This window comes from Topomyia yanbarensis, chromosome 3 (assembly GCF_030247195.1).
Source record: "Topomyia yanbarensis strain Yona2022 chromosome 3, ASM3024719v1, whole genome shotgun sequence".
NCBI classification, from domain to species: domain Eukaryota; kingdom Metazoa; phylum Arthropoda; class Insecta; order Diptera; family Culicidae; genus Topomyia; species Topomyia yanbarensis.
In genome coordinates, this window is record NC_080672.1 from 378,175,195 (window position 1) to 378,202,361 (window position 27,167).

Genomic DNA, 27,167 nt, shown 5'->3' on the forward strand with positions numbered 1-27,167 from the left:
ATAACAAAAATAGATTCGTTACCGGTAAAATTCAGAAACATCAAATTATCTGACATATAGTGTCGATTTCACATTTCTATCATAAAATCGCACATATTAACTCCATTTAACAACAAAATTCTTATTTATTTTACTACTTTTAGTGTAAAATATGCTTAGGGATCACATGAGAAAAGTTTCATTTCTGGAAAAATAGGGGAAGTTGAGGTATTAGGACAAGTAATGAAAAAAATGAGATTTGTAAAGTGAATATCAAAAAGTTTGATGTTTCTGAATTTTACCTCTAACGTTTTGTTTTATTCCTCAGAATTTTACACGTCCTATAAGTTACATTTTTTGAAAATTGATTGAAGAATAATAGAGATATATGCATGAGAAAATAATAAAACTTAATATGAATGACAAAAAGCCCTATAACCCCAACTTCTCGTATTCGGACTAAGGTCAAAAGGGTTTCGCTCGATTTCTGAGATTTTTTCACATTAGAAAAACTACAAAATATGTACGATTTGCATCACGAAGCAGAAAAATCATTAAAAATATGGGATTTTGGGTCCAAAATGACCCAGTACCCCACTTTCCCGTATTTTCCTAGAAACGAAAATATCTCAATTGAAATGCTATGATTATTTCCTTTCAAAAGAGGTATAACTTGTAATTTTCTGATTGCTACTTCAAAAGTTATAGCATTTAACGTATTTTTCCTCCATATTTTCTCATAGTACCAATTTCAAAAAATTTCAAGCAAAGTGGGCGGGGGTCTAAAATTGTCCAAATGATGTGAAATTTGGCATCTGAGCTTACTTTCACATTTGTCACAATATAAGAGGGGGGGGGGGGGCTTTGAGAATTCAAAAAAAAAATTTGCGATGCCCTATTCTACACTCACAGTCTGTGCTAGCTGATCCCAACAATTCTTCATCCAACCAATGCTCCGTTGGCGGTTTCTCCCTTAGTCTAAACTTCCCGCTTCATTATTGCCCAATACTTCTCGAACTGGGACGAACTAGGTTTCGTTGTCGTACCATTGTAGCACATCTTTGCTACAATTCCAGCTGGCTAGATTTGAACCAGCATGGGACTTAAAGAGGATTAAAATCCACTAGTTGAGACATTCCTTTTGTATACTTCTGAATTCATAACATTATCCGCTTCAAAATTGCTGGGACAGGAACAAATCCCTTGCCAAATCATAACTTTTTTTCGCAAACTTATCCGCGGAACAAACTTGAATCTGCCAGGAACGTCGCCACGAGATGGAGCCTTGTAAAATTTGAGCTCCGAGATTTGTTCGAAATCGGCTTTTGATTAGGCTTCAGCGCCGTTCTAGAAACATCCATCGAGTTTCGTCAACACCTGATGGTACAGCTTACGGTGCTGGGTTCTGGCCATCGTACTTCAATTGGGTTGTTTATTTACTCGGTATATAATTGTAGCCTTTTCGGAGAGAAATTTGCCTCGCAGCAGACGGATTTTTCGTCAAACCACAATCCAAGATGTTGGGATCAGCCTCTACTTCCCGAAACGCATGTGACCTGCGTAGAAGGTAATCGACTTACTAACTAACAGTACTTGTAGGATAATCCAGCAGTTTTGTCAGTTCCCGAATTGGCACTGATGAATTTTGAAGGTTTCCACTATTATTTATCTTCTCTCCTAATGCATGATGAATATCTCGGAAACACGATAGTTTAAAACTGTGTAAAAATAGACCGAGCAGAACTGTCTACAAACAACCAAACGCTGGAGGCATCTCTGTCGCTGAAATCAAGTGCAGAGATTGGTCTGTGTAATGGTACCACCTTATATTTTGTATTCGGAGGTCAGGTAGGAAAGGGCGGGTAGATCCAACTGCATTCTCATCACAAAAAAAACATTTGGAAGCCTGGAAAGTTGTTTCTTCTTCGTATATTCTTCGTATATCCTCCGGCTCGTATTCTACTTATCCGAATTGCAACAAGAATTTTAATGACTATCGCAAATAAGTGTTACTAGATCGTGTAGCCGTATCTCTATATGTCAATCTTTCATATACGCAAGGATCTTGCTTCGAACTCTATCACACTTAATTGTTAGGTTTAGAATTGTATGCAACATAAATCTATTGATCTGCGCCATTTTGTTGAACGTTGTCAGGACAGTATGCCATGTATCATGATGGAATTCGATAAAGGTAACTTCCGTAAGCCTAAGTTCCATTTTCACCTTCAGTAAATGGTCCACATTGGGAATACTTGATGGAATACGGAAAGAGCTGAGGTCAATAGCCACCATGTATAACTAACCCGTCACAGTACACGAAAAACTCTCCATCGTATCAGACAATTCCCTAAAATCAATCTTTGCTGGCCTCAAGAATATAATCATTGAACTGAATAATATGGGAGATAATCAATATAGAAGCAGCAAATGCATCATTCTTTCTTTCATGAGCTGGCAAAATATATCGACATCAGTTGATTCAGTCTGTAACGTAACTTCTATTGATAAAAGTCAAGGCAAAGGGATACAGTATGGTTTATTTCATCATTACTATTATGCGTAGGACATTGTGTAATGGTTTTGAAATAATTCATCTGAACGTTCCAACTCGACAACATTTCAGTTCGAATTTCTACATATTAAAGTCTCCCCCCATCCTCCCTCACCCCTCACTACGCCCTATTGCTCTACTACCTACGCTCATGAAATTGAGCTAAGGCTTTTGAATAATTCATTCAAACATACCAATGTGGTAAAACTAAAATATATAATGTTATTTTGGAATGCTATATGAAATACCATTGCCGGTGTACCAGTGTTGGCAATAAAAATGATTTTTGGCATTTAATTCGATGTATCGAATTTTGAAGAGCTATAATTTGGCTTAGAGACATTCTAACACCATACATCCTTCGGCAAAGTTGTTCAGCATATCCTGGACTATATTTCTATCTATTTGTTGGTACACTACACTGTAGTGTGTAGAATTAAAAATGCAAAAATGTAGCATTTGGTGGGGGGAGCAACGAAGCGGTAGTTGTTGTCGGAGCGTAGTCAACGCTCCTCCTACCGGAATGCGCGAAGGAAGCGTATTCACTAAAACGTCAACGTCGAGTACCGCTAACGGTACTGCAGATCGCTTGTAGATTCCACCGAAAGCTGTTCGTACGGTGTGTAGTAATAACCCTACCTTTAGGCCAGCGGTAGGCTTCGACAGAATTAACCGCTTGGTTCTTCGTGCGATCGTAGGATCGTAGACCCATTGCTTCCCGAAGCTGTCTGCCATGACCTTTGACTGGATTTGTCGACATCTACGGGAATGTTAGTCAGTATCCTTTGAGCTAACGACGTCCTCGACTTCAATCAAGGCATTTTGCAGTACTTCGTCGGTGGGTAGTCGACTGGACTGAAGCTTAGCCAAGTTTTACTTCACATTGCGTATCAACCGTTCCCATGCTCCTCCCGTATGTGGTGAAACCGGTGGGTTGAAAGCTTGATTTGAACTCCCTTGCCAGTCTGTCGAGCAGCTTGCTTGTAGACTGGAAAGTTGTTCCCCGATCCCTGTAGATGACTGCTGGGACACCCCTCCTAGCTAGGACATTTCGAATTGTCCGTAGTCAGTGTTTAAGCGATAAGCAAGTGAACGGCGCGAGTAGTTAGACAGGTGTCGAGAACCCCCCCACCGCTTTTCCGAAAGTCGTCCTACCAAGACCAATGTCGGACCGAAATATCATCCTCATGTAGATGAACGGGTGGCTAAATGCAACCAGACATTACTGCGGAAGGTCAGCCATCGCTGGAGATTGTAGTTTCGCTCGAACGTTCTTGCATCGTTGGCAGATTCTGCGGATTGCATGATACGTTGCTTTTATCCTAGGAATACGGTAGCGCTACAAGACTTCATTGACGATCGTCTCGACGACGTTTTGGGGGTTGAAGCGCTCATGTGGTCGGTGATGATCAGTTCTGTGATGTGGTGATTCCGAGGGAGAATGATGAATTCAGCAGCGTCAGGGTCGATGAAGAAACATGCCTTTCTTCAACCCCGAACGCGAGCAACACCGTTTTCGTCCAGGAAAGCGCCGCGAAGGAGCAGGTTATTTTCACCGACGAAGATTTCTGACTGTGTTTGGTGGTACAAATACTTTTCCGCTTTAGTCAGTTCTTCCTGTGTCAGCAGTCCAGTGAAACATCGTTCTCGTCTCGTTGATCGCTGCATGTTGCCGATAAATCTGAATATGCTACGCGACGTAAGAATCGAACCCATTTGGAGCATTTTGCGGATCAACGGCCGGGTCCATAGTTGACACATGAAAAAGTAGATGCGGGTGAAGCTCTGTTACCGTCGGTCTTCCGAGATTAAGGATTTCGGGCCAGGCGTCTCCGTCTTGTCGAAGCAATTCTGGACCACGAAACCAACGATTGCCCGTTGATAAATCGAGAACTCGGACCCACTTTGTTCCTCCATAGGGAACGTTCAGTTTCGTCGGAATCCATCGCCAATCGATGATGTCCGTCGACTCCAAGGTTTCACTGACGCAGAATGCTACAAACTAGCTATATCAACGATCATCGGATGTCAACGAGCATAACACATCTTTGGAATCTGCCCAGAAGTTTCGCTTGCTGATCTTGATGGTAAGAGACGCCAGTATTGTACCCGCTAACTGAATGCCGAGTAGAGCTGCTTGAAGTTCGGATTTTGAGATAGACAGAAATTTAAGGGGGGCTACTCTGGTTTTTGCTCCTACTAATGAGCATTCGATCACACCCCTTTCTCGGAATCTAAGACGTACGACAGCATCAAAGCCGCTCTTGCTTGCATCCATGAACGTGTTCATCTCTGCTTTAGCCCTTACCGCTTAAATGTCGGGTAACATCGTGAAACTTCCACCAGTCCCATCTTCGGAAAGACCGCAAGCCATGTCAAACACTAATCGAACTGTGCGTCTTCGTGCCGATCGATGTTCTGCCAATTTGCTGAATAAGAACCTTCAGGAACATTAATCAGTAAGAATCTTCAAGAGCGCAATCAATCCCAAAAGTTCATATATCATCTTCAGTGTGCGGAGAACTTCACGTTTCGTTGGCCAACGACAACCTGGCAGCTCAAGTTGATCTTGATCTTAGCGGGACGAAGCTTTGTATGTGAAACAAGTGGTTGAAGTGTTCCACCACATTCCGAGCACCTTTGCTGGTGTAGTTTCGTCGGCGTTGTTTAGATTTTTCTCCTCCGCCGTTACCTCCTTCAGTGTCGTCATGACCGTACCAGAGTTAGATATCCAGTTGCGTGTTTCAATTCCGGCTTGCTCGTGGATCTTTTTCACGTTCTGAACCAGTTTCACTACATCTTCTTCCGTCTCCGTGCTTACGAGCATATCATCAACGTAATGCTGCTTGATGATAGCGTCCACTGACATCTGGGTATGCTTGCTCGAACAGTTTTATGTAGCTGTTCTTAACAACGTACACGTTTGGCTTAGACTCATTGCTATTTTTCCAAAAGAAACGCTCACTGCCTCTTTGAACTCACGGAAGCGAATCAGCACCGGTTTGTTCGGGTTAGCAACTAATAAGATAGGAAGGCACCAGATCCGTGCGTGACGTACTTGTAGTTCTTCTGGAGTCAACTTCCTTACGTGGCCCTTACTGACGTGTTCCAGAATCTTCGTCTAAAGATAGTCGGCTAATATTTGATCCCTGCTGAATCAGATTTCTAGACACTGCCATCGCCTAAAGGTCATCTCTTCACTGTCCGGAAGTCGGACATGATCGTATTTCCAGAGTAGACCACACTCAGAGTGCTTATTTGTTTAACGGGTGAGGGACTCTAACAGCGCACGGGCACGCAGATCTTCTTGAGAGAGAACTTTGTTAGGTTTGATAACTCCCATGTTATCCAACACAAGGTATGATTACGTTGTTCTGTGTAGGTCCCGCGTAAAGTCGCATCTTTGGACGCTGTGGAGGTTCACGTCAATACCGATTTCTTCCTTTCCGGTGCAGTTGCCGTAAACCGTCCATCCCAAACGAGTTTTCACGGCAACCGGTTCGTTTCGATCACCTGCGCAGCTCTCTATTCCGTACCCCAGATTGGCGTGGTCCAAGCCATTTAGAAATCATGGAGTGATGTCGTGGTAATCTTTGCCGGCGTATTTATGGAGAGGAGACCATGTTGATCCCTGAAGCTTCATGCTTCGTCAAGCTTCTTGCTTCAGAGATTCACAGATTCACACTTCTAGAACAGGAGCTTTCTAGGTCCTTCGACAACAATCTCGTCTACAAGGCTTTGTTCCATCAACGTTAGCTCGGATCCATCAGCGATAAATGTATAAGTCCTCACCTCCTTCTCTTTTCCATACAATACGGCCGGGAGAATGCGAAACAGTACTGTCGACTATCCTTGATGCAAATTACATGTTTGTTCCGAGTGATTCGTTTCCGAAGGAAACCTCAGTGGCGCCTTATTGTGGTGGCTCTCCTGATTATGGAGTAGAGGATGGTGTAGATATATGCACTCGTTCATGCCGCATGAATGTTTTTGCTGTTTACAGCAGCCGTTATGTTTGCGAAGACACTTTCGGCATAGCTTGTACTCCTTTACTGCTGCCCACTTCGAATAGTAGCTGAAACTCTTAAATCTGCTGCACCGTACAACCGTCGAACAGTTGCCCTTGCACACCACACACTGGTTTCTTTCGGGTTCTGTTACACCCGTTTTAGTTCACTGAGTAACTCGGATGGTTTCGCGTCGCTTGAGTCCGATTCGGAACGAAAATTTGAGTACCCGTTCCTCTTGACACATCAACTTTGCTGATCATGACCTGAAGAAGGTATCGCCGTGCTAGTACCATGCACTAGATTTTTCCTTCAAAAAGGCCACCAAAAACAAGCGAAACGTCGGGCAATCTACAATTAAATCGTTTGCCTAGATTATTCAGACTGAGAAAGCCGTAAATACCTATGAATATGTACCGTCAATGTACCGTCGAATTCGGGCAGATCCTTTGAAACCGCCTGCTGCGCAGCAATCTGACTCCGGTTGAAAACGCACACTGTCCTACGTAGGGGATCGTCGCCACTTCACCTTGTTGCGAGTGATCAGGTCGTATCGGTGTTGATTGCTGACCAGGAATGAAGGTATTGTGCCCCGTCTGGATATCGGGATTTGCCGAGGGGATGAACGCCGCTCTTGGATTCGTTGTCTGGATATCGGCATTCGTCGAAGGGATAAAAGCCGACCTAGGATTCGTCTGCGGTCGATTCCGCGAAGGATGATGCGACGCCCAATTCCGCTGGAAACAACGGTCTAGCGTGGAGGTTCATTTAGGCGAACTCTAGGGCTGGCAGCTCTCGTGCTGGCTACTGAAAGGAGCCTTCTGGAATTGAAGGAGACATGACCGTAGTTCTGCTGTAACGTTTCCGATGGGCAAGTAGACCAGATCGAGTTGAAGTAAATCGAAACTGGTTCATACGGCCCTGGTGCTGCAGCGCGCATCTTGTGCTCATGGAAATACGAATGACTGATCCACTTAATATTGCTATTATGCAAACTGCGTCTGAAAACATTGGTATGAATAGTGGACTGATTCCGAATCTGCTGAATGACATCTAGAGCTTGGGGCTAGGACTTTGTGGAAGAGCACCAAAGCGACCGAAGACTCGACCATAGAACATTGCATGAAAATGTATAATCGTTATGTGTATAACAAAAAAAACACCTTAAACAGGCCGACGAGGGTACCCGGGTACCCACAAATTGAAATACTCATAACTATGGCTTTCTTTAACTACTTTTAGATGTTTTGGATTCAGGAACTCGTCCACTTTTTGATTCCGTGAGATTGAACTGGATGAATGGATCTGGTTCTTAGTGATAACCCAAAAGCTTGACTTAGTCCAGTTCTAAGATATCAATTTCCAGCTATGGATAAAACATTGGAATTTCATTAGTTGAAACCTGAAGAGGTACCCGGGTATCGCATTGGACACATAACGGCTAACCTCATTTTTTTACCGTTCGATGAGCTTATTTACATAGACTTTTTTTTCCTTTTTATGGGAAACCGCTGCAACCACTATTCAGGTTATCTTTTGTGGATGGTTGTTCTAGAGGTTACGAATTGCCCAAATTCAAAGTAGTTGGAACCGAGTTGTTTGTTTGTTCACATTAGATGGCTTCCGAAGTATCGCTTCCTTCGAAAAAATAATGCTGCACAATGACAGAGAATATGTTCCGAGCTCTCGGACTCATAGTTATAGAAACGATAAATGTCATCTTGAACTTCTAATTTTTTTCAGATGGTACTTGGCAGGACAATGTCCTGTAAGTCTTTTCGTGGTAGATCCATTAGTTTTTGGCTCGCGTTGTATCTGGATGTACGAATTTCTCAGCTTGTCGAGCGCCCACTTCGTTACGCAAGTCGTTTAGTAGTTGGTCTCTTGCCCAAGCTGAAAGCTTGATGACACAGGTAGCTATGCCTAGAAAGCCAACCAACATGTTTGTTAGTTGTTACCAACGATTCCTTGGTGGCCTAGTATATCATTATTTTATTCCCGGTTGCCAGTTTTTGTAAACATGTGATGCACTCCCAAACAAGTTTGGACTCACATTTCGACGATCTTATTGCCAACAGTGCTGCTTGGCTGTCTGAGAAAATTGCAACTTTGCAACTCGGAGGTGTATATTGCATATACCTCTGCCTGGAAAACTGTTGGCCACGCTCCCATTGATATCGTTTCCTTAATTATTGGTCCGCAGACTCCCAAGCCAGTTAGCTCACCCATTTTAGAACCATAAGTATAGAGTGATATTGTACCTTGAGGTAGTCTATCAAAGATGTTATCCCATGTTGCTAAAACAAGAGTCTATGTATAATTGGAGTCCCGTACAAATGAATGCGCAACACTGCATAAAATGATGACTATTTATTTCTCGCAACCACAGTTTTACTGTAACTTTGAGTCACTTCAACCGAGCTACATAATAAATTATACGGAGTGAATTGAAAAGTTACTGTTTCGTGGCTTACAGTACTTTATTAATAATTCTATTTCATGTAATTTATTTTACATTGTTACCAAGGAATATAATGAGATGCATAAAGTGTCATGTTTAGTCGATTGAAATTATTTGCCATAATATTATTTCTATCAACACTAATACTTTTCCTGCATGTTCTCTGAAAGAAGAATGTTGGTTGACTTTGCGCGATAGATTGCCACTGACATGTGCGATAGGTAGATTTGGCTTCACTGTCGGCGAACCTTCAAACGTAAACAATGCCTTTGGCTAAAACTATTGTCCACTAATACCGATTGTGTCAAACTAGGACGTGTTTACATTTTAGTAGAAATTCAATGAAAATCGCATTGGAATTTTAAGGATTGGAGATATATATTGTCACATTTAGACAGTTGAGCTCTCTCGATTTAGGTAGTAGAAGAAAAAATCTTCTGCATTTTATAACCCAATTTCCATGATACTGTCACAATCTCAAATGAGGCTGCTTGATATGAAAAATGTGGTTTGGACCATTAACAGAAAAAAAACAAGTTCAACTGTCAAAAACATCTATCCAACTAGAATTATCTGACACTAGACCACCCACTAGTATTCCGGGCTGAACCAGTAAAACACCTCTAGCCCCAGACAATGGCCCCTTTCAGAAACAACATTATCGTCCCGACGGGGGCGAATCCTCAGCACAACGTAGATAAATTGAGCAATCTACCTCCATCTTTAAGCTAGATACTACCCCATGATTGATTACCAAACCTGCAGTATGTCCCATTTTGCCTGTTTTTTTTTTTGCGGAATCATTTTTCATTCCGACTACTTCCGTCTACTGGGCGGACGGCGGACATGATGGCCATCAAGGGAGAAGTGAAGTGAGACAGTTGATAGTAAAAAGTAGATCCCCGACGAACAACAGGACAATTGTTGATAGCCGCACGTTCACGAACAAACTCCTCACAAACACACAGACACTGCTCGGTGGGGTGATGGTGGTGGTGATGGTAAGACGCAGATTAGTGGTGACGAAGACTAATGCTAGACTCAGCCTGACCTCTGCCGCCCACCGCTTTCAAACCGGAAGGGAGGGGGGTGCACCGAGTTTTTGTTTTCCGGTCGACGCGTTTTTCATTGGATTGTTGAGGTTAGACAAAATTAAGAAATGACGCGTGGTGTCTTCCTCGATTGTGTCCGACCACGGTTCGTCGTATCATTAGACGGTTTTGTTTCTCTCTCCTAGAGCAAACCGCCTTCGCAGTAGTGTGTAGCGCATTAAACAGTTAGTGCACAGTAGAATCCGGTAATCAAAAACAATAGTAAAAGCTTCTCTGCTCGGTTCTACGGTCAGTTTTGTTCGGGATAGCGGGAATGCTGTAGGCAGAAGTAGTGAGATTCGATTGAGTTAGAGCTTTTTTGGATGTCACCAGTTAGCATAACAACAATTACAGCGTTCGAGGAATGATTGAAAGGGAGCGCACTAGTCCTTGTATCACACATCAGGTGTAGCATGAAGCTCTATTGAAAGAAGAAGGAAGAAACAAATGGAAATATGCTTGTAAGATAAAGTTCCTTTCGTTTGCCATTATGCTGTTATTTTGTTTTTGTTACTTGGGCTTATAATTGAACATTATTTATGTATTCTTTAAAAAATTGTTGAACAAATCTTGTGCAGTTAATAGCAGCAGCAACGGCGCCAGGAGCAGGAAATTACTCTTGGCGTAGCCAGCAAAAGCGTAGATATACACGTAGAGAATAAGTTGTTGGTTGAAATTGAAAATCGAAATCGTTATTAGATAGAATTCGGATCCGTTTCCGAACATCCATCGCTCACTGCAACTTTTTTTGGTGTAATTTGTTGTTAGCGGTTTTATGTTGTTATTTCAAGCTAACTTCCAAAGGTTTTGACCCGTTTTAGGTGTATGTGTGAACCTTAATTTTATTGGGGAAGTGCTCACACTTTACTTTCCGTTTGATCTTGATTGTACAGTAATATGAAGCAGACAAGACACACACACACACAGATACGTATCTGCGTTAGAACAAACATTCAACGCCGGAAACATTTATATAAGAAAAATCAGTTGCTCAATTTGCTCCTCAGTTATTTACTCCTTGTATGATGAATATTTTCAGTAAAAAAGCCAGGTCAGAGACCAACTATAATCCACCACTCATATACCACTGCTGTCGTGGAGGATAGGTAGCTTGTACGAAAAATATGAAAATACAACTTCTAGCAAATAGTAATACGGAGGAATGCAACCTCTCTAGAATTGTAAGTGAAATCACGCAAAAACGATCTAATAAAACAATAATTTATGTAGCTCACTCTACCAGTATCAAGACACACGCAAACACACATATATCTAAAAGTATACATGTAAGTACTTACTACTAACACGAATGATAATAAAAAGAGGGGGAAACACCGGTGATTAGTAACAGTTGTCAAAGATCTAGTACGATATCGATAGGACACGAGGAATGCATGAAAAGTGATCAAAAATGCAGAATTAACACATAAACCACCAAACACATTGTCACTCATACAATGATCAGAATAAGAACTTTGCAGCACCATCAAACACACACTCACACATGAAACGCACTGTATCAAAAAAATAAACAGCATAAAATGAAAACCTAAACAACGCATACATCCACAGAAGCAGACAGTACGACAACAACAACACATTTTAAATCGAAGGTTTCAAGCCGTGCGCGCAGAAGCGCATAGCAGTTGCAAACAAAAATCGAAATGTTTTGATATGAAATTTATTGTTATTGTTATCGAAACAGAAAAGGATTAAACCTCCCAGACCCTGATAACCCTCCCCCCCCCCCTCAACTAACAACCAAAACGAAAAAAGAGAAGAACAATGCGCAGCAACTGATGTCAGAAGAGTAAACACGCTGAAAGTAGCAGCTCCTCTCGTTATTGTGTAATATTTGATCTTCCCTATTAATTGCTGCAGTGTACAGCGAAACGGACGGAGAGGTAGCGCAATTCTCAGATAGAACTGGTATAAATCCGTTCAGTTTCGAAACCGGATTCCGCGTTATTGTTGTGATACATTCATATTTTGCCAAATTTTCCTCCATTCCTATCGTGAACGGTTTTGGTTGTTCTTGGATGCGAAACAAACGCTAAACTAGTGAAAACGTTTGTGAAATGTCGTAATTAGACACCGGAAAGAGTGTTTCCGTTTTGCGTCATTGTTGGAGAATTGAGGTACTAGATTTTACTTGATATATTTCGACAAACATGTCAAATGGTCCTAAGTGCAAATGAGAGCCTCTCTTTGTTTACTTTCTCTTTCGTTTATTACGGCGTTCTAATAAAACTTTTCAATATTGTTTCAGGATATTTCGAAAAACTTTGATTTCGACTAGCATATTATGCTAAGAGTTAAGGAACAAACGTATGAACGGCCGAGTTATTAACCAAAGAGAAAGTAAACATAGAGAAACTGTCATTTGCACATAGGACCATTTAACATGTTAGGCTAGATATGAAGAGAGTGGTCGGAGCAAAGTCACAGCACTCTGGCAGAACTTCGGCAGAAGTCGAGCAAAGCTAAATTGGTTTTGAGAGACTCCCTTTTCAATGTGGCTGTTGCTTGAGGCTGAAAGTGACTCAATTTTGGACCCAACTGCTGTCAAACGTTTTGATTGAAGCCGAGGGATTGCACTTCTCATAATCATTTTTAGGGTTAGACCGTTTCAACATCAAATTATGGTCTTGTCAATTTTGGTCTTGTCAAACTGCAAATGACGCGAAAACCCAAGATGATACCAGTAAAGGCACTCGTAAAGCGAGATTTTTGGTTTTACGATTGGCAAGACCGACATTGCGAAAATTCTACTTCATTTCCCAAAAAAAACAATTATTAAAAACGAAATTAATTCAGTTTTGAATATAGAAACTAGTGCTTTCAGCCTTTTTGAGGTTCTCAATGTGTTTGCCACCAATAATATTATTGTACACACATGCATATACCTTATGCAGATTATCTTGAATCTGTTTTGCATCTTCTTATTCTCATGCGGATATCCTCTTTTTCCCTTTGAGGCAGACCCTCGATTGAAGCCAGTTTAGAATCTAGGTTATTCACCATTGAACAGAAAATTGGGTTGGACTCTAACCTGAAATATATTCGAAGCAACTAGCCTGGATTCATTTCTAAGTTGTCAAGTAAAAACAACATAATTGAGACGACTGACTCACGAGTTTTCCATGCTTCAAGAGAAGGGCCGGCGGATTACGTGGGTAGTATAGTTAGTTCTACCCAATCGAAAATAACCGAGGGGGAAATTACACACTCAAAAAGTTTATTGTTCTAAACCAAAACCTGAGATCAATCACGTGTGTGTCTCGCTCATAAAATTCGCGTGTCTCAAATTCTCGATTTCATTTTTTTTTATTCAGATACCAATTTCTTTGCTTCACAATTTAAATTTATTGAAAAAATGGTATAATTACCATTTTTTTTATTTTAATACATTTTTACACATCTACATTGTCGAAAAAGAATTCAGATCGATATAGAATAAAATAATAATGGATTTTTTTATTCAGACTAAAGGACGCAGTTAGGAAAATTTTTAAACTTGAGATATACGATTTATAATTATTTAACGAGAACTATTATTTAACAATTAAAGGAGAAACACGATTAGGCTAAGATAGGAAAAAGGCAATCACAAGAGGGATTGATTCCAACATCAAAGTATCGGAGCCCGTATTAGAGAATTTGAAGAGAGGACAGACAGCAATGAGAGGGAAAAGAAGAAATTGAACTTACAACTTTTTGGCAAACGGACGATCATTGTCAGGACATAAAGAACTGGATCACCGATTGCACCTCCTTGGTTCTGCTGCGAATAATCCTAAATTTTGACATTTATCTGGTTCAAAAATATGTATATGGGAGACAAATAGGAGTGATCGAGGATAGCCAGCACATCTCGGACTGGACCGAGATCGTAGGGATCCATTTAACGGAGATCTGGCGCTAGGATACTAGCCGCACGACCAGACAACATGTTTAGTGTTGCGATAACGTCACCACAAGCGCAGAGACCACTCTCCACATCTCCAAAGTTGCAGTAATATGCACTTTACAATTCTTAGCGCGAGCTTCTTTGCTGTCTGATAAATTTGTGTGTTTAAAGAACAATCATTACGTTTATATACAGTATTATATATTCATAGCGAAATGTCTATTGTTTGATAGGAATCTACATGGAATTCTGCTTCCGCCGAAAAAAGATTCCTAGTTCCGTGTATTCCAATCAAAGATTGAATGGAATACACAACGTATGGACTAGCCACCAGACAAAACATTGTTTCTCACGTTAATCCGCCGACGAACCGGTGCCAATAATCTAGTTTTTCAGCGTTTCCGTTTCTAACGTTGCGTGCATTCGGAAAAAATTGGGCAATCGGACGTTCAAAAAGGCGTTATAAAACCTTTTTGCGTACAATTCTGTGCCACCATGGAATGCGAGACCATCTACGAGTGCTCATACCGGGTACTTGTTTTGTTTGATCTCTTATCGCAGTGTTGAGAATGAAACCAGCCAAAACCTTTTACTCCACCGGAGGAATTTCTTACTTTGATTCGATTGTTTCGGATATAGTGGACATATAGCTCTTTCATTAAATGGGTACACTCTCATTGTAGCGAGATCGAGCACAATGATAAATCTAACGCGCTTGGGCGTACTGGAATTCGTGTCATTTCTACCGTATTCAAGATGGTCACTCTATGATATACATACATAGTTGAAGCCTTGTAGAACCATTTGAGGTGCGAGTATGGTTTTAGCTAAGCGAAGAGAAGACAATCGCGTAGCCAATTTGATCCAGTCCTAACCTTAATATTGAACCAGCTTCTGATTAGTCGTTTTGCCAGTCAAGAGCGTTCATAATATTTTCAAACGGGATAAAAAACAATGCTGCTGAATTTGTTTTGGCTACTTTTCATACACATGAACATTTCATGCAAATTGAATAAATACCCTGAATGACGATATAACTACGTAAGAGAGACACAAATAAACTTAAAATTCAATTTTTAAATGCAGCTAGTATTGTGAATTCTTGACTGAGGGTCGATATTTGAGGTACAATTATTTTCAGCAATTGTGAAAAACATGCAAATGGAATCTGGCAACGATGGATGCTTGTTGTCTTTGGAATTACCTAAGACAAGACGTGACAATCGGCTTCTTATTTTTCCTTCGACATTCCCCAGTCAAAAAGGGCAATTTGCTGGCTAACGGGGGGCAATTTGCCAACTCGGATGCGCTAATTGCCCTTCAATTTGCCAGCAAATTGCTGGCAATTAAGGGGCTATTTCAAATGCAACATTTGGGCGATTTGCCGCCGTCATTTTTTTGCCACCCTACCCGCCTTTAAGTCGTCCACGGAACGCGACTTTTAATCGCCCTTAATTGCCTAATATGGAAATTACAATTATTACTTATTTTCGGATTCATTATCTACTCACATAAACTTATCACGACACTAGGTAATCACCACCAAACTATAGGAAGAATTAATGGTGAAATTGGCATTGCACACCAAAACTTACCACAATCTGACTTTTATTAAGAGTTTAGGTCAGATATCTATATTTACACACGATTCCACAATTTCCCACATTCATTGGCTAAGTGAAGTGCACTAGACAAACAAAATACAAGCGAGAACACGGCAATCGTTAAAAAAAACTATTTTAAGCTTAAGCCAAACATGAACCGCCATGTTTGAAAAACGCAAAAACAATTACCCTGTCAAAAAAAAATGCGGACGAACATGGTCGGGAGATTTAAAAAGTTTGACGTTTGACTCAACTCGCCTGTGCTAATTGCCCCTAGGAACAAATGCAATTTGCGAATGCGATTTAAAGGCAATTTCAATACTTAGACAAATTTTCTGGCGGCTGAAATGGACTTGGTTGTTTTTTGCGTTTTTCAAACATGGCGGTTCATGTTTAGCTTAAGTTTAAAATTGTTTTTTTTTAAACAATTGGCGTGTTCCCGCTTGTATTTTGTTTGTTTAGTGCACTTAAATTAGCCAACGAATGTGGAAAATTGTGGAATCGTGTGTAAGTATAGTGGAACAAGATCTCTGAGTCTAAATGAAAGTCAGATTGTTATAAGTTTTGGTGTGCAATACGAATTTCACCATCGATTCTTCCTATAGTCTGGTGGTGATTACCTAGTGTACCGATAAATTTATGTGAGTAGATAGTGAATCCGGAAATAATTATTATTAAGGGCGATTAAATAGCGCGTTCCCTGGGCGATTTAGGGGCGATTTAAGGGCGGGTAGAGCGGCAAAAAAAATGACAGCTGCAAATCGCCCAAATGTTGCATATAAAATAGCCCCCTAATTGCCAGCAAATTGCTGGCAAATTGTAGGGCAATTAGCGCATCCGAGTTGGCAAATAGCCCCCCGCTAGCCAGCAACTTGCCCTTTTTGACTGGGTAAGTCCTTTTCAGCCGCCAGAAAAATTGCCTTTAAATCGCACTCGCAAATTGCATTTGTTCCTAGGGGCAATTAGTTCAGGCGAGTTGAGTTAAACGTCAAACTGTTTAAATTGCATTGACCATGTTCGTCCGCCTTTTTTTTTGACCGGGTCTTCTTTTCGCACAAGTTCACCCTGCCGAAATCTTCCGAACAGTGTTGCTATTTTTTATCAATGAAAATGGAACCTTGGTAATTTATTTTTTGCCGGCAATATTTTGTATCTTGAATCCACTATATTGATGAAGGGCGTCGTTTTTCCATGTCATAGGTGTTTAGTAAGGTTTGATGAAGCCAAGGATGAAGCCATTTTCTGAAAGAAAGTTAGATTACAATGGTTTCTGTTTTATCTTTGTTAAATTTAATATACTAAGAATACGGTGTATGCGTGATAAATACTTGTTTCACTTTACCGCACAATTTCTGTTCAATTTAGCCATTTTTACTTTTTTAACGATAATAATTTTATTTGTCAAAAGTTGTGGCAATCTATTCCTATAAACATAGCAACACTGCCAAACATCATTTCGCTATCCCTGCAGTAACATTGCGTAGGGTGCAAAAAGTCAGAATCAACCAATCAGGAACTGGACAACTCTGATGTAAAATTGGAACAAAAACGCCCCTATCGTCACGTTTTGTCTTAGGGAATTACGACAGGTCCTGGTAGATAAAATTAAGAAGAGCAAGAAGCCTGTTGTCGTCTCTTCTCTTAGGGTTTTAGTACTGTCTGAAAGGCTTCGGTGCGATGTATGTATATGGAAGAAATGCATAAGTCTTGGCCTTTGATCCAGACTTGACAAGCGACAAGTTCAATGTCTGATACCGAGCAAAGGTTAATTCGATTGATGGAATAGCACATTTTGATCCCCAAAAACGCCGCTCCATAGTGTTTTCTCGGTCCTGGTGAAGAGGTTTTGAAATTGTCTAAGTTGTTGACTAGGTTTTACTCAATGCAAACGCACCACACTGCAAATTGTTTCTTAAATGTTTCAAAGCAGCGATTATGCTTCTGCGAACAGCGGTCAAATCCGTAACTTCGCTTGATGAATTAGACATCGAAAGAAACGAACGCTCAATTAGTAGAAAACTGCTTCAAAAGTGATACCAGAAAGTTTTTAGATATTAAAAACTTTCTGGTATCACTTTTGAAACTGTTTTCCACTAATTGAGCGTTCGTTTCTTTCGATGTCTAATTCATCGAGCGAAGTTACGGATACGAGTCCTCGGTATCATATGTTTCATCTGTCCAGTATTAGGTTGAATATTGGGCTGAAATGGTTTTTGATATCCCATTTGGAAACTTTTGTTAGTTTATAAGATTTCCGAGACCAATATTCACTTACTTCGGTTCTGCAACAGCACTTCCTTGAGTTCAAGGGAAACACTCAGGTATTTACGAGGAAGCTTCGGAAAGGAAATAATTTTCCTGTTTCGAAAATTTATAGGCATACTAGAAAATGTTCTCTCAATGGGATTGTCAAACTATCGCTCTTTAGCGACAAAGGGAGCCTAGTAATAAGTCGTGGCCGGTGGCGCAGCCCTCTTTAGCATTTCTTCATGGAGCCAACCACATACTGCAGTAGATCTTCGCAACTAAGGGCCCTGTCGGAGACTATACCATCAATTTCTACTTCCCGGGCGGGTACGTAGACAAGATACAGCCGAGTGATTTTAGTTAGATCACGCGAAATATCGGTAGTAGACCATCCAGGGAATATATTCAATGAATTTAATTTGTATCACAAAGAATACTTTTTTTATTTTATTTATTTATTTCGTCTTCGCGACGAAGAATCTCATATATTGCCCCGTAGAACGCCGCAACTGCCTGATCTGAATCGTTTCCATCAAGCATATCACGCCAATTGACTGCACCAATGGCCGTTGAGACTTGTATCGAAGTTGCAACGAGTAAAGTCAAAGTTGAGATCGTCGTTGATTGTATCAAAAGCGTCACTATCATCAGAACGTGTGCCAAATCTTAAAACGAAGGGTTTATGGTGAGGGTCTACCTTCACTATAGATGTCGGAGGTTCAATCAGTTCGAACACGCCCGTGTCGGTGACGAAGGCTAAATCAAGGGTTCGTCCATTCACATTGCTAAGAGAGCAAATTTGATACAAACTGCCAGCGATCAGCGTTTCTGTGGTAGCCATCTCTTGCTCCCATGTTGCATTTTCAGGATGGTAGCACTTGAGATCGTCATCGAAGATCCTCGGAAGATGAGGGAGATTGTAATCGCCTACAACAACTACATTGTCTTGTCGGCTGGTCTGCTCAAGAATATTCTAGACCGCCGAAGAGTGAAAGTTGTACATGTCAAGATCGCTGTTCGGTCTCAGATAATTGCAGCAAATATATATAAAGATCGGCCTGGCAGTGAAACGCGTACGACAACTTGTTCCAAATGTTCACATCCAGGTAACTTTAGTACAGTAATAAGAACACCACCTCCGCGGCTTAGATGTCTGGTAAAAGAGTTGCCATCGAATCGGTAGATTGCATAGTTCGCTCAGCATTAAATATATCATCACGTAACCAGGTTTCGGTGAGAACGATAATGTCGTAGTCCCAAGAAGTGAGCGCAAGCAAGAAGCCCTTCGTTTTAGTACTCATTCCGCGAACGTTCTGGTAGTAGACGAACAGAAAATCATGTGCTGTATCCGGCGAACTATGAACCAAAATGTTGTCAGGGAGCAGATTATCATTTAAAGCAACATACTCGTCATCACAACCTCCGAACGCAGGGCCGGGACGACCGAGCCTTGTCGCTGACGGTAGCGCGACTGCGTCGGAGCGCTCGGGGGCTTCTGTAGTACTGTATAACGGGCGTGCCGGTGATGGCAGCGCAGCGTGAGTTTGTAGATGTAAAACATTAGATAGATTCGTCTGAATTGGTAGAACACGAGGGACCGTGGTCGTTCTACTACTTCAAAAGAGCTAGTACGCCATTCACCGTAGAATTTTGAGTGCTTCTTTGTGAGTAGTAGTTTCGATTAGTGTCTGATGAAATTAATTGACACTGCTCGCCAAAATTATGCCCGATTCCTGCCATAATTTTGTCAGATTTTTTGCTTGATTCCTGCTAAAACTGCCAGGAAGATATTGCCAGGGTTTGTGTACGATTTCTATCTGCATTCTGCAGGGATACGCGCAGAAGTTTGATAGAGTTGCTAAACCAATAGGCTTACCATAGCAAACGAGTAAAAACCCACGACAGTCGTAAGGGACACCACCCATCCCTCTGATGCAAAGTAAATTTGACAGTACTATCCACTCGAACGTTCCAGTCGAGTCTTTTTTTCGTGAAAATGAGATCACCGACACTTTTTCACATTTACACACATACGGTTCTTTCTATATAATAAATCAACAAAAGCTGGATGCTGATGCTGGAGAAATCTTTAATTTTCAATCGAGCGAATCAGGCGAAATTTGTAGAGGTTATCAGCGAAAGCCAGTCGTAAAACCTTCAGCACACCATTAAAGTACAGCAGAAACATCTACAGTACCAGGTGCCTTCCTTGGGGCCGTTGTTGAGCTTGAAGTAAATGTGGGTACCTACATAAATTATCATTGATTCCAAATATCTGCATTCTAGCGGTTTTCGTATCTTGGTTCAATTTATAAAAAGCGGCAAATTAGTTGTTGCAAATACCATCAAACTGATCGCGACACTCATGCTCGCTATTATGTAGGATATTGTAGGATGTTAGACACTAAAGGTTGGTTCGCTGTCAAACGTCTAGCCTTGATGCCATGTTGAACGTCATCAAGACATTGCTGATCGTGAGCCTCAAGGGGTTCCATAATAACCAGCTCGAAAAACTTGGAGAGACCACTCAATGAAGTTATTCTACGATAGTTATTGAAGTCTCGCTTATTTCCTTTTTTATGGACTAGCAACATGTTCGCTGATTTCCAGCTGGATGGAAATATGCCACTGACAAGAAATGCTCGAGAGATGGAAATAAGCGGAAGCAAGTATTTCGTCAGTTCGTACAAACTGAGTTATTTTACAAACAAACACTGACAGTCGATATCTACTACAGGATTGAGCAACTTTGAACTAACAGTTATCAAACAAACGGCTGCCAGCCAGGTCGCAGGAAAGTCACGAAGAAAGTAATAGGGTGTTTCAACCTATTAATCTTTGAAAATGGAAAGAATTATAACGAATAGTGCTATCGAGTGTAGGCGGAAACAGATCATGTAGTCGCACCCCGATTGCGTTTTCTTCATAATACAGGGGGTTGTGGCGCATGTTGTTAACAGAAATAAATTGTTTTGCTTAACGATTATTTTTAAATCCTCAGTATTACGTACATGGTGAAACTGAATATAAAGAACATCTGTTTGCTTGAGACACATTTTATCTTTAAGCAAGCGCTATGTATGGTAATTGAAACCATACGAAAATCACGGCAGTGCAATGACACTGCAAAGACACTTGACCATTAGTGATAGTGAGGAGATTTCTTTGCAGAATCATTACACTGGTGTGGTGGATTTTCGTGGTTCCAAAGATCATCGATAGATCTTGACTGATACAACCCTCACTGTCGGAACGAGAATAGCGGCACATGACTTCAATACCACAGAAACGAGAGTAACGGTATTTGAATTTCTATAGCGCAGAGCACATGACAATCTAATGTGAACGGTTAACGGTATATTTCTCCGGTTTGCTATTTGTTACCGATGTCTTGGTTGGATGGAGGTGCGAGTACTGCAAATCGATGTCAATGATGACGATTAACTTTCCACGATGTAGGTTGGTAGATGACGATCGTTGAAACGGGCTTTTTAAGGGGGCCTAGGGTGTTTGGAGCTGAATAGTTAGTTAATTTTGATTTTAGCTCTATTACAGTTTCGTGATAGCACCTAATAACTGTAAGATCAGTTGAATTATAACTTTCAAGACACGATTTGGTGGGTTCTAATTCAAGCTGTCGCGTAGGCGTCCTCTTTGAGGCCCGGTCACAAGACACAAATCGTTTCCCATGTCTTAAGAGGTAATAATTGGTGTAGTACTAGAGGGTCTCTCGAAGTGTCAAACTGAAAATGCGGTTATAACCATTGCTTCACATTGCTCCAACCCTATGTGCGGGGTTGGCAATCGAGCCCAGGTGAGCTGCGTACAAAGCAATGGCCGCGGCTGAGCTTGTTTTCTAGCCGGCACATTGGTGGCTAGTTTTTCGTTTACCATCCGATGTAATATTTAGTACCTCACTCTCCTTCATTATCAAAAAAAACGGAAGCAAACATATTGTCGATAATTTTTGTCCGGATTGTTTAACCCTTTCTTTGTTGATCTAGTGAAAGTTGAAAAATGAAACCTAAATCAGAATAACTCATCAAAACATGTGCATAAATCAGGTATCTAGATCATTATATAATCTAGATCACTGTGTAAACATCATCAGCAGCCAGAACAGTCCTTCTCCATGGATAAACATACTACGACATTTATAACGAATAATCTTAAACAAACATATAATAATACAAATGCAGAAAGGAAATCAAAACGCGTACTTATATATCTTTTATTCCTAACAACCTAGAGAAACTAGATCTCAAAACAAAAGATTGGAAAAAGAAAGGAAGTTTGGGCGCGAACCCGCGTGCAAAAAAAAATCTAATGCCGGAAAAAAGGAAATGCTAATTTTTTATCCGATGTCGCAAATTAAAAACTGAAAGTAAAAAAAGCGATTCCAGTAGTTGTGAACGGGCAACGAGCGAACTAGATGAAGGCAGAAAAGCGTAAACAATGGTTCTAGTACTACCTTTTTTCAAATACAAATTTCAACTACTCCAACAAAACACAGCAGTGATTTTACTAAAGATAATGAAAAACAAGCACACGCTCTAATACTCTAACACTCTTAACATGGTAGGACTAACGACTAACTAATATTAGAACACAAGAAAAAGTGAGACATTTTATGTACCCATCTCTCAGAACTATCCCCCCTCACTCTATCTATGTAGTGAACAAAGACAAAATACAGAATCCACGTAGACACACAACACACCCACATTCACACATTGGCGCTCCGGTAAGCGAATGGGCAACAAAATACAAAAAAAAGAAGAAATTAGCTATTTTAGTGTAAATCTCTATATCTCTACGTGTAAGTATGTAAACAAGTCAGTAAACGGAGGCGATCGCATCGCTCGGTATGGCGGAAAACTCGTTTAACAGAATATTATTATTGAAAATAAATGAAGCAAAATATTAAAGAGAGGAAGAGGAAGGAACCTTAGCATTAGCGAAAGAATTATTATCTCTATTGAGATTCAAATATATGTATTTAACTGAATAAATGCAGAAGCAACCAGAATCGTAGTGAGGTCAATGGCGACATGAGAATGTAATTTATTTATACATACCAAGTAAGCAATAAAGTATATATTAGGCAGAATAAGCAAACTGAAGCATGGATGCAGAGAAAGAAGAAAAAATGAACATTAACTTAATATGTATGATCATGATATACACTATACAACAACACACTATTGACATTTATCCCATTACTTAACGCGAAAGAGATTCACCGCAGAACAAGAAAAAGAATATTAGTAGAAGTAATATTTTTACTGAACCGTAGCAAGGATGCAATGATTGTAGCACTCATCGCACGAGAAAAAAAGCAGAAGGAAGACGAAGCATGAAACCTATTATAGTAGAATGGATATTAATTTATACATAGGTAATTATGAAAACAAAAACAAAGGAAAAATATATACACCCATTTTCACGTCTAATAATGATGAAAAAATTAAATCTATTAAAAAAAAACGAGTCGGTGATATTTTTAGAATATATTAAACGAGTAAGGAAATTTATACATTTTCATTATTGGTCTTGTTTTTTTTTGGTTCTGACAGACCGAGCATATAGCAAAAACAACAGCGAAATCGAAATCGTACACAGGCACAGAGAGAAGAGCGCAAAGAGAGGAAAAGAAAAGAGTCCAAGCTAACGGTGGAATTGGAGCGGTGAGAGATAGAGATAGAGAGTGTGGTGCAGCTAACCGACTTGAAACCACAGACGGGCAGCTTACCTTCCAATAGTTGTCGCTTTTATCATCTCTAAACTTTTCGTTTACTGCTCCCGATGGCATCGTTTCCAGTAGTGGGTTCGATAAATATTCTAGTACTACAGCGACGGGTGCGAGCACCCACGAACACATCAGCCACACCACAGACAGATTGTTTGCTCTCGAAATTCGTCCAGGCGCTGATAGACACTTAGCAGTATCATGATATCAAATGTCTTCCAAAAGTCTTTACGAGTTGATGCATTGTCATCCACCATTGGTTAGCATTTGTTGTTGTTGAATTAGATTTTTTTTCTTAGAATAGACCGCGCAAGTTTTCGTTTTTTGCTTACGTTTACGGTTGCGGAGTTAGGAAAAGGTAGGGATTACGGACGAACCGGAGCATTTCTGTGTGGCTGATGTTTTGGAGTGTTTTCGCTTGAGTGGTAATGTCATCTTCGACCATTGCCACATAAATATAATTTTAAAATAATTCATCTTAAATTTATAAAGGCCTTTATAAAAAAAAATGTTTCGTTATATTAAAATCGTAAAGGTGATAAACTTCATTAAACAACCTGCAACATAAGGTGAGTGCTTCATGATGACTACAGTCCGTCCGGTGACTTCCGGTGCGGCGACTTCACTTCGCTTTAACCGTTGTGTGTCCGACGCGGTACCCGGGTACCTTTTTAAGTTTCAACTAATTAAATTCCTATGTTTTATCCATAGCTGGAAATTGAAACTTTGTGACATCTTAGAACTTCACTAAGTCAAGGTTTTGGGTTAATAATATTGTTGATATAGTAAGGGTGGGAGTGAGGAGAGGCTCCTGAATTTTTTTTACTACGTAACAGGCCGACGTGGGTACCCGGGTACCCACAAAACTAAAATGCCCGTAACTAAGGTAATATCCAACCGATTTCGATACTTTTGGCCGTTTTGGATTCAGGAACTCATCCACTTTTGGACTTGGTAAAAATGAATCGGGTTTCTTCATTCGGTTCCCGCGAATCCGGGTTTCCGGAAGCAGGTTCCAGTGCTGGGGTACTATTTGCGAACTTCAATGGAATACTAGCAATATGGGTATCAAAATTCATGGAATTGCATCAGTAGGCTGTATCTCGTGGTTTTGGAACCATTTGGGGATTTGACCCCGGAACGGACATTTCGGAGCAGGTTCCCGTGGGCCCATGAGTGGCCATTCCACTCCAATTCCATTTTTCAAATTGCCATAGGGTCCCGTAACAATAAAAAACAGACTTCCGGGACAATTTGAAGAGTTTTGATACTCATGTTGCTAGTACATTATTAAAATTTACAAATCATATCCTAGTACTGGAACATTACTCCGGAAAATACGGATTACCAAAAACCAGATCCATTATTCCGGTTCTATAGTACAGAATCAAAAGTGGACGAGTTCCTGAATCCAAAATATCTAAAAGTGTCCAAATCGGTTAAAGGAAGCCATAGTTATGAGCATTTCAATTTGTGGGTACCCGGGTACCCTCGTTGGCCTGTTAAAGGTGTTTTTTTTGTTGGACACATAACTGTTAAGAAGCAGTACATGCTTTTCAATGCTTGTGATCTTATCTTCAAAATCAATAGTTTTCCGAAGAATAACTCTTAGCAGTTATTATGCAGACATAGTTATTGAAATTCATTTTCCAGTCAATGGCAACTTCGAAGTCTCTAATAGTTTTGACGCGTTCTAACGCAATTGCACCCATAGTATAGTTATGAACGAGTGGCGATCGCGAGCGACTATATGTACTAACTTTGCACCGTGATACGCTGTCCTCCATTCTGTTTTGATCACACCTTTGTAATATGGCGCCTCCGTCTTGTTGAAGAGCATGGTATGGGACAACTTCAAACCGTCGGCGTATGGTAGCTTACTTGCGCCAATGTCGATACAGATGTCATTAACGAATAATATGAATATCAAGGGGTTAAGATAGCTTCCTTGCGGGACACGTACATTATTGCAACGGAGCGTTGAGAGTTGCTACATATTTCCTAATAAACGACAGAGGTAAATCGTCGGGACCAGGAGTTTTTGACGGATCCACGGACACGAGAGCTTTTTGGACGTTATCGTGAATGAAGTTCAATAGGAGCAGATGGACATTATGTGTAGGTGTTGTATTTGGTGCAATTTCCGACGAAAGGTTGTCAGGTGTTGGGAGCTGCTCGTATCCAATGTAAGGTGACAGTAGAATCCGACCCACCTCCAGCGCTACCGAGCGTACTGTTTTGGCCCAAAAGTGCAGCACACAACCCTAAGCGTGCTAGCGTCAGCCGTTTGAGTGGTGCCACTTGAGATTTTGACGCTAGCGTGGCGTTGCAATGACCTTCCTTACCAGTTGAACGTGCGTGGATATACGTATACGACCTCCGACGCGTCACAGAAGACACGGAACTGGATGTTCCCTATTGCGGTTTGAAAAAGGTACCTTGACGCTGGAGGCGGATCCAGGAGGCGAATCTTCGGGTTGCCAGGGATGAAGATGTAGATCGACCGTAAGTTATGATAAGAAGTTCATATATTTGAACCGGTTCCAAGGGCTGCCTGCTTGCAAAAGCGAAGCATGATGTCGACCAACTCGGTTTGTATAACCGGTACGTTAGCGGAAGCGTGCCATTGAGGGATATATTCGTAGATATTTTGGCCGATCCGTCGAAAACGACTCGCACTCTGTTTGTTGAGGTGAACGCTTTAAAAAGCCTAGGCGTTTTTACGGTTCCAATGCATTTCATGTTCTTCCAATCCAGCAACTGCTGCATGAATTCATTGTTAAAATCGGAGTCCTTCTTCAGACATATCTTCAAATGCAGAAACCGTTGCATCTTTTGACCCTATATGCTTTAGATTTGTATCTCTATTGAATGTACTCTGAAAGTGTAACTCGCAATCCTCTTCTTCATGTGTTCATGGTGATTCCTTCGATAACTCCTCGAAGGCCCAAAATCTTTCATTGGATTTGTCCACAGGCTTAGCCATTGTCAAGATGCAACTAATTCTGGTTGCTCCGCCATTCCAATCAGATTCGCCTGCGGCTACCCATCCGAATTGACCGTATTGACAAATAATGGAAACGTGTTGTCGAGCATGCGAATTTGTAGCCGGCGACCATCATGGTGAAAGTCGTAGTAAGACTGTGAACTGAATTAACTGTGTCAATTGGTCCCAAAATGAAAAACTCGGGATTAGCTAGTTTCATGTCCGAAGGAGGTTTTCTGTGTACCAACCGTAGTGACGCAGATGGCTGGTTGTCCGTAACGTGCCCCCTAAAACCAAGAAATCCATCGACATTCAAAACTTCAGTGTGTGTTACACGATAACCGTTGAGACGTCGCAAGAAATTTCCCCTCGTGATGGCCCAATACCGCTGATCTCCACCATTTGTTGATTCTTGGAATCTTAAGAAACTGACAGAGCCTCTCCAATCTGAAATCAGCCTGTCAACCAGAATCCAGCAGAGCTCTGGCGAGATGCCTTCGTCCTCATCTGTCCTTTAGCTGGAGAACCACCATCAGCAAGAAAAAACGCGAGCCTGCGAACCCAATCGCCACTTTAGAG

At 40.9% G+C, this 27,167-nt stretch overlaps 1 protein-coding gene across 1 annotated transcript in view; it reads right to left on the reverse strand.

The window, feature by feature from the left end:
• LOC131688140 (proton-coupled folate transporter-like) overlaps window positions 1–27,167 on the reverse strand; it is an 80,219-nt gene that overhangs the window by 17,470 nt on the left and 35,582 nt on the right. The window lies entirely within an intron of this gene.